Below are 7,225 nucleotides of genomic sequence, written 5' to 3' on the forward strand. Positions count from 1 at the left end.
ATGGCATGTTGTCACATTGGTACCTATGACTACACTGTTTTCATTCCTGTCCTGGTTTAAGTCTGTGTTAAAAACTAAATTCTTTGAAGAGGCACTATCTTTAACAGCTTGTAGAGGAATATACTGAATTTTGTGTGACTATCTGGCCATAAAGTGCTAAGTATAGATTGACTATAGATTTTCCAGAAAGCTCAGTTTTCATACCAAGTGGCCAGTGTTTAAATTTTATTTTTTTTTTTTAATCTAGGACACCCACTGAGAATAGAGAATACTGCTCAAAACCAACACTTTTAAAAAATGTCTTTTAATTAATTGAATGCGACATATATCTTTTACATGAAGTTGAATCCTATTTTCCTGTGACTCAGTGAGTCTGTCACAACACCGTGTTTCTCCAAAGTGAAGGGCCACAATCAGAGAGGGTAGCTGTTGCCAGATGCTTCCTCTCCTTACATTTTTTTCAGTCCCCAAGTCTCATCACTTTACAACTTTTCCTTTCCAAATTTTGGAAAAACACTTTTTTTTTTCCTGTGTACCTGCTGAGGCAGAAGGCATTACAGCACCAGAAAGCATTAAGAGCACCTTAATTTTCTCCTCACCAGAAAGCAGACAAATGATAGGCTATTAACCATTGGGCACTAATTTATCCTCAAGGACAGGTGCTTACACCGAGGCACAAGGTGACCTCGCTGTGAAGGAACAGAATGAGTTCTCTGGAGGAGGATTGAGAATACCTGTGAACATTTGCCACCTCTGCTACCCCTTTTCTTACTCCTGAAAGCTCTCACATGACCACAAACACATAACAGCGATGCGAGGTAGGGACAGAAGTTGGGAAGAGACAACCAACAGATGTGGCTGGGAGCACAGCACATACTCTGCCTGGGGAATCCCGCTGGCTGATAGACTAGGTCTGCCTCTTTTTCTCCATGATTTTCCTCCCAGTTGAGCGATGATAACTGGAGGGGAGTTAGGGATATGGATCAGCATAGGAACAATGCATATTCCTTGAAAAACAATACAGCAAGATGACTATACTTTTCCTTTACTAATAAAACGTGTTTTTTAGGTTGGCTTTTTTTTTTTTTTTTTTTTACATTGAGAAACACCTTGTAGGGATTGTGATTTTTGTTTCATGTATCTCACCATCTACCACATTTCAGCCCAGCTAGCTGCTTTAGACTTGCAGCAGCAACAAGATAGCCCACACTGAAACTCCTTGATTTCCTGTCACAGGGGCGTGTCAAATTTTCAGTCAAAAGGATGCGGAGCAACAGCCCCATCTAGTGCTCACATAACTTAAAACAGTAACAGTAATCCGGATTGCTGTGTTGACATCTCCTAGTCACCCATCACCAAAGATTTCTGTAATGATAAGTGTTAGCAGCAGTTTAGCTTTATGTTCATTCTCAGCAAACTCCACTTCTGTGAGCTGAGACTGTACAGCAGGTGCTTCCTGTACTGTATTTAAGAAAAAGTATGCTTCTGCAAAAAACAGTTACAGAAGCAAGAGAAGTTGGCACTGGTACACTGCCCATCTGTATGCCTAAACATAGCAGTAAAGAATTATGTTTTCTTAATGATTCATTCCTTAGCCTCTATTGAGTAACACTAAATAAGCAAATCACAAATCAGTTGAAACGTTTGTGGTTTTTTTTTTATTGTTTTATGCAGACACCTGGATATGTACTGGAATCTGTATTTACCCTGGTTCATTTTGCATGATTAGATAAGGCAAGTCTTACTTCCACAGCTGGGTATCAGGTTTAATCAAGAAGTCTATGAAGCACAGCAAGGAGGTTATGGACTCAATCCCTACCTATTAAGGGTAGGAGATGCTCTGGTGTTTAAACACCACAACACTTTTACTGTTCCTGTCACAACAAAATTTGCTGGTCTTAGTTATGTACTTACCCTGTCTGCAAGGTAAGAGTTGGATGCCCAAGAGCAAGCCATCCAAACGCCAAACTGAGCCATACATTGTCTAGCCTAAAGAGCCTGCAATGACATAGCTCAAAGCACATTCCCCTTCTGCATGTAAACATGTATTTTTCCTATAAAACAGATATGCAAGGTGTCCTGCGGCCTCTTTTTGTCTAGCAACTCAGGTGCTACTGCACTTATCGGAGCTGTTTGGATTCTTACACTGTTTAGAGTTTCCATTACCAGTTTCTTAACAGGAAACGGATGAGTTAACTAAAAGGCCAATATGTAGCCTCCCAGGAGATTTTGATGGTTGAAACTCTGCCCTTCTCTCCAGTGTAAAACAACTGAGAAGGGGCTGTGGACATTTCACATGTCCACTCAGGCATATCAGTCCCTGTCAGAAGGTGGCCTAAAGCTTTGTTTAGAATATTTTATTTCTTTTAGTATTAGTGGTTTCCCATTCTTGACTATATAGCCCCCATTCAGGTTACCTCAGAAAGGCTCAAAAAGAGAATCCATATTCACTAGCTGTTTTTACTTGTTGGCATAAGTGGTTTCGAAATTTCAGTCCACATCCTTGCAGCAATTGTTTCTAAAGTGTGTATGGAGAGATTATTGAATCTGTAACAGCCCTATTTACACACACTAGTATTAAAAATAATGTTCTTTTTGCTAGCATTCTTAGCAGAGAAGCCAAGAGCTTACTGAAAACAAAGGGGGTGAAAAACTTCCCTTTTGAGTCATTTCCTCCAGGGCAAGGACTGTATCACCTAGGCGCTATCAACATGAAAGCAGCAGCGCCTTTTCTGTGTACATTCTATCAATACTAATTTCTTTTTTGTGGCACTGCCTCCTCCTTGCTTCTGCACCACCATGAAACACACATTTCTCAAAGAAAACATATTAGGGTATTTTCCTCATTTTTCTGTTTGTGATAATCTATTGTCTGCCTTACTTGCCTGGTTTTCTCTAGGTGCTCTGGGTTTGGATCACTGGAATACAAAGATAGGTGGTAAGATTACAAGGTTTTGAGGTGACGTTATTTTAAAGAAAGGGTGGCATGATTTAGAGGCTGTTAAAAACTGTTAACAGTTGTCATGGACCAAAATGTGAGATTGCATAATGTAAGTGAAAGTAATTGACCATACCAACACAGTGAACAGTAACCACAGAACATAGATCTTCTAAGGCTCTGGAAAGAAAACAAGACTATTACAGGTTCACTGTACAAAGCATACTTTGCCTCTTACCACCTAACTGATGTTACTTAATACATTAAAACAGCAGAACTTTGACTTAAACTTGAGGTGCAGCTACAGTTGAGTTCTAGGCTGACACTAAAAACAAGCTGCTTAACTGAACTAATACTGTGAATCTTCACACATTTAACCCACATCCCGAATTTTGTGAGAGCAGATCTCTTTCTGTACTACAGACACACACTTTACGGTCAATCAGCCTTAGAAATGCACTGCAAAAGCTGTTCCTGACTCATTCTAAGGACCTGCCTGGTCCTACAAAAGTTACAATTTACAAGTCAAAACTTCAGACTGATAGCCAAGCATTGAAGAATGATGCATTTTGACAACAGTCAGGAAATATGATGAAGCTCTGACCTCAGTGACAACTTCCTGTAGGTCTTTCCTATCACATTTTAAAACCTTAAGATATTCCTTAAGATATTAGTAACACCAGCTGATAAGATGAATGATTAATTCTAAGTTGTCAGGATCAATTTTCTGCACTGTGCATCATTGTCTAGTTTTAAGACTCAAAATCAAATCACAGCTACATTGCTCCACTATTGTCAACAGCAAAAAATGAAGAGTTCAAGCTGCCACTTGTTTGACACTGCCTCCACAACTTTCTCAATTCCTTTACTCTTGACCAGGGGTCCCACTGCTGCTTGGCTTGTGCAGCTTTTTTTCCCCCAAGTATGTCTGAACATCTCAGAGCAGATACTTCCTTTCATGTTACTGCAAGACTACTATGTTTAAGTGAAACATTGCACAGATGAAGGCTTACAGAAGTTTCTTCTTCCTTTCATCGCACTCCTCAAAAGACCACAAGCCACCGGGAATATTTTCACAGCTAAGTAACAGCAGACAGCAGCCTTCACAAGCAAAAAGCCTGGTTACAGGCTGGCAGGCAGAGTATTATGAAAACACTGTAAAATGATTACACTATAAAAATGTAATCCACTCCAAGTGTAAGCCATTATAAGTTCCCATGAAAGGGAAGAATGCTGGAATGAGAGAATGAACACAGCACAAAAACAATGGCTCCAAGTAGGTAGAAAAGCATGTTAAATACTCTGCAAATTCAAAATCCTTGTATCTAGAAGTCTTAAAACAAAACAAAAAAACAAAAAAAAAAAACCCAAACCACCACAACACAAACTAAGCACTCATCTGAAATTCCACCTTATTTACAGGCACACAAGCACCACAGTTGCCAGAGAGAGCTGACCCTCGTTATTGGCTGAAGAAATATAAAACCGGTTCTCAAAGTTCAGCTACAAGAGAAGTAGCAGTCTAGTCAGGGAACAATTTATGCCCTGCCTGAGAAATCCAAAAATGTAATTTTAGTAAGTGCTTTAGACTCGCTAGGGTTGAGCCTATATTTTCGTAAGGAGGCATTCGGGGTAAAGGGTGTTATGTCAGTCACAGGCTTCTGTTTATGCAAAGGTTCTTCTTAGCACAAAGGTAGGACTGAAATAACAGAAAAAACTAGACACTAGGACACTATTTGCATCTCTCCCTCAATTTCTCCTTTCATAAAATAAAGATAACTAGTTAGGTGCTTTTGTTAAAGTGATTCAAATCTGACCTACATTTTTGAGGAGGTTAAAAGAATTGTATTTAGCCTGTCAAATCTCACCTTAAGAAAACACTTGCTTTTGAACAACTGAAGGCAGTTCAAGTAGTTTTTATGCCAAGTTCTGCAGTACTGTTTCAATGTTTATGAATATCTCACATCTGTTTATACTTCAGTGAAACTGCCAACCTTGCCCCAATCTGCCCAAAATAGCTTTAGTTCTGAACAAAACTGAAGTTTACTAAGGATTATCCTGCTTAAGAATTTGTAAAAGGTGCATTACTCGTTCTTCTCACCTTATTAACTTTTGTTCTGTGTCAAAGCAGACATATTCTTAATTTTCCAAGGAAAGACATCAGAATACCAGCTTGCCCATCTCAATATCTTTCCCAGTCTAAAGCTTACCAGATTCAGTGCAAAAAACAAAATCCCACAGCAATCCTTGTATCAATGTGCTTTCAGAACTGCTGGGTAAGTGATCCAGTGCTGCAGTGGCAGGTTACACTACGTGAGTTTGCGGGGAATGCAGCAGTGTACGTACTCAAGGGAGTCAGAAGCATTCTCCTTCCTGAACCAAGCCTGTACCTTTCACTTCACATCTCATTAAGCATTCCCAATCCATTGCAAAAGCAAGCAGGAAATTCCCAATGCAGTCAGCTGTGTGCAGTGCCATTCATGCATCACTAAGCCTTTCCCTAACACCCCCCCCCCCAAGGCAAAGGCAACAGAGTACAAGGGCCATTCCTCACCTTCCCAGAAGCTGGAAGCAGTGCTTTGAAGCGCAGTTATCCCCTACGCTCCCCCTACTTCTCATTTCCTGAGGAGTAACATGAGAAAGCATGTCTCCAGAGAACCTCATATAATTTTTTTAATTATTAATAGTGTGCAAAGAACAGGGAAACTAGAGGTGACAAGGACAACAAGTACCTGCCAAGAATCTCTCTTGTCTCATTTAGTCTCACATGTGTACAGTTATGGTGTTGCTCCACACCAACGGGGTTTACATGAAGTGTTACTCAGTAAAGGCTGGGTAAAGGGTGCATACCTAAGAACAGAAAAAGGCATTTTAAGGAAACAAATCTACTACCTAAGGTTTGGATAACGGCAACTGCTAGACAGCAATGTGAGAAAAGTGTTGGACTAGAGAGCAAAGGATACAAGATAACTGAAGAAACGCACCCATGTTCAACAGCTGGAAGTAGACTGATAACACTTGCAAGACATCCAAGTTTTAGGGAGGAACGTTAGAAATACACACACTAGTAAGACAGTTAAGTACTTTGCTCATTAAGACAAAATGGCACAGGTACAAAGATTTTACTGGTTTCAAGTAAGGAATAGTGGAGAGGCAAATAAAATATACTGCCGTTATTTGGAACAGAAGCTTGAATGAAGTGGCAGTTACTAAGCCCATTTTGTCTTTTTGAACAGGGAAGTCTCAAAGCTTGGATTCTACTGTTTACAGAACACCAAAACCTAGTAAATAGATGGGAAAATAATAAGCCAGTAACCCACTCCAAATCCCCCAAACTCATGCCACAAGACGGTAATAGAAAAACCCAACCATTAACACCATTCGAGCCAGAAAAGCAGAGAGGACAATGTAGGTTATAGCTCTGTTGTAAAATTTCTTTGCAGACGTTGTTTTGAATTGAAGTAGATCCACCTAACTTGGCCATATGCATCCACCTAACCTTGCACATGTATCATCCAGCATGGTTTTAAACAAGCTACATATATTAAAGAATCACAGAATGGTTAGGGTTGGAAGGGACCTCTGGAGATCATCTAGTCCACCCCCCCTGCCAGAGCAGGGTCACCTACAGCACGTTGCACAGGACAGCATCCAGGCGGGTTTTGAATGTCTCCAGAGTGGGAGACTCCACCACCTCTCTGGGCAGCCTGTGCCAGTGCTCCACTACCCTCAAAGTAAAGAAGTTCCTTCTCATGTTAAGATGGAACTTCCTATGTTCAAGTTTATGCCCATTACCCCTCGTCCTATCACTGGGCGCCACTGGGAAAAAAGACTGCTCCCATCCCCCTGGCATCCTCCCTTTAAGTATTTGTATGTATTAATAAGATCCCCCCTCAATCTTCTTTTCTCTAGACTAAAGAGACCCAAGTCCCTCAGCCTTTCCTCATAAGAAAGGTGCTCCAGTCCCCTAATCATCTTCGTTGCCCTTTGCTGGACCCTCTCCAGCAGTTCCCTGTCCTTCTTGAACTGGGGAGCCCAGAACTGGATGCAGTACTCCAGATGCGGCCTCACCAGGGCAGAGTAGAGGGGGAGGATGACCTCCCTCGACCTGCTGGCCACACTCTTCTTGATGCACCCCAGGATGCCATTCGCCTTCTTGGCCGCCAGGGCACATTGCTGGCTCATGGTCATCCTGTTGTCCACCAGGACTCCCAGGTCCCTCTCCACAAAGCTGCTCTCCAGGAGGTAAGAGACAGCACTCATTTTCACATATAAATGCTGAAGCAG

Source organism: Charadrius vociferus, unplaced genomic scaffold, assembly GCF_000708025.1.
Source record: "Charadrius vociferus isolate BGI_N301 unplaced genomic scaffold, ASM70802v2 scaffold561, whole genome shotgun sequence".
NCBI lineage: Eukaryota > Metazoa > Chordata > Aves > Charadriiformes > Charadriidae > Charadrius > Charadrius vociferus.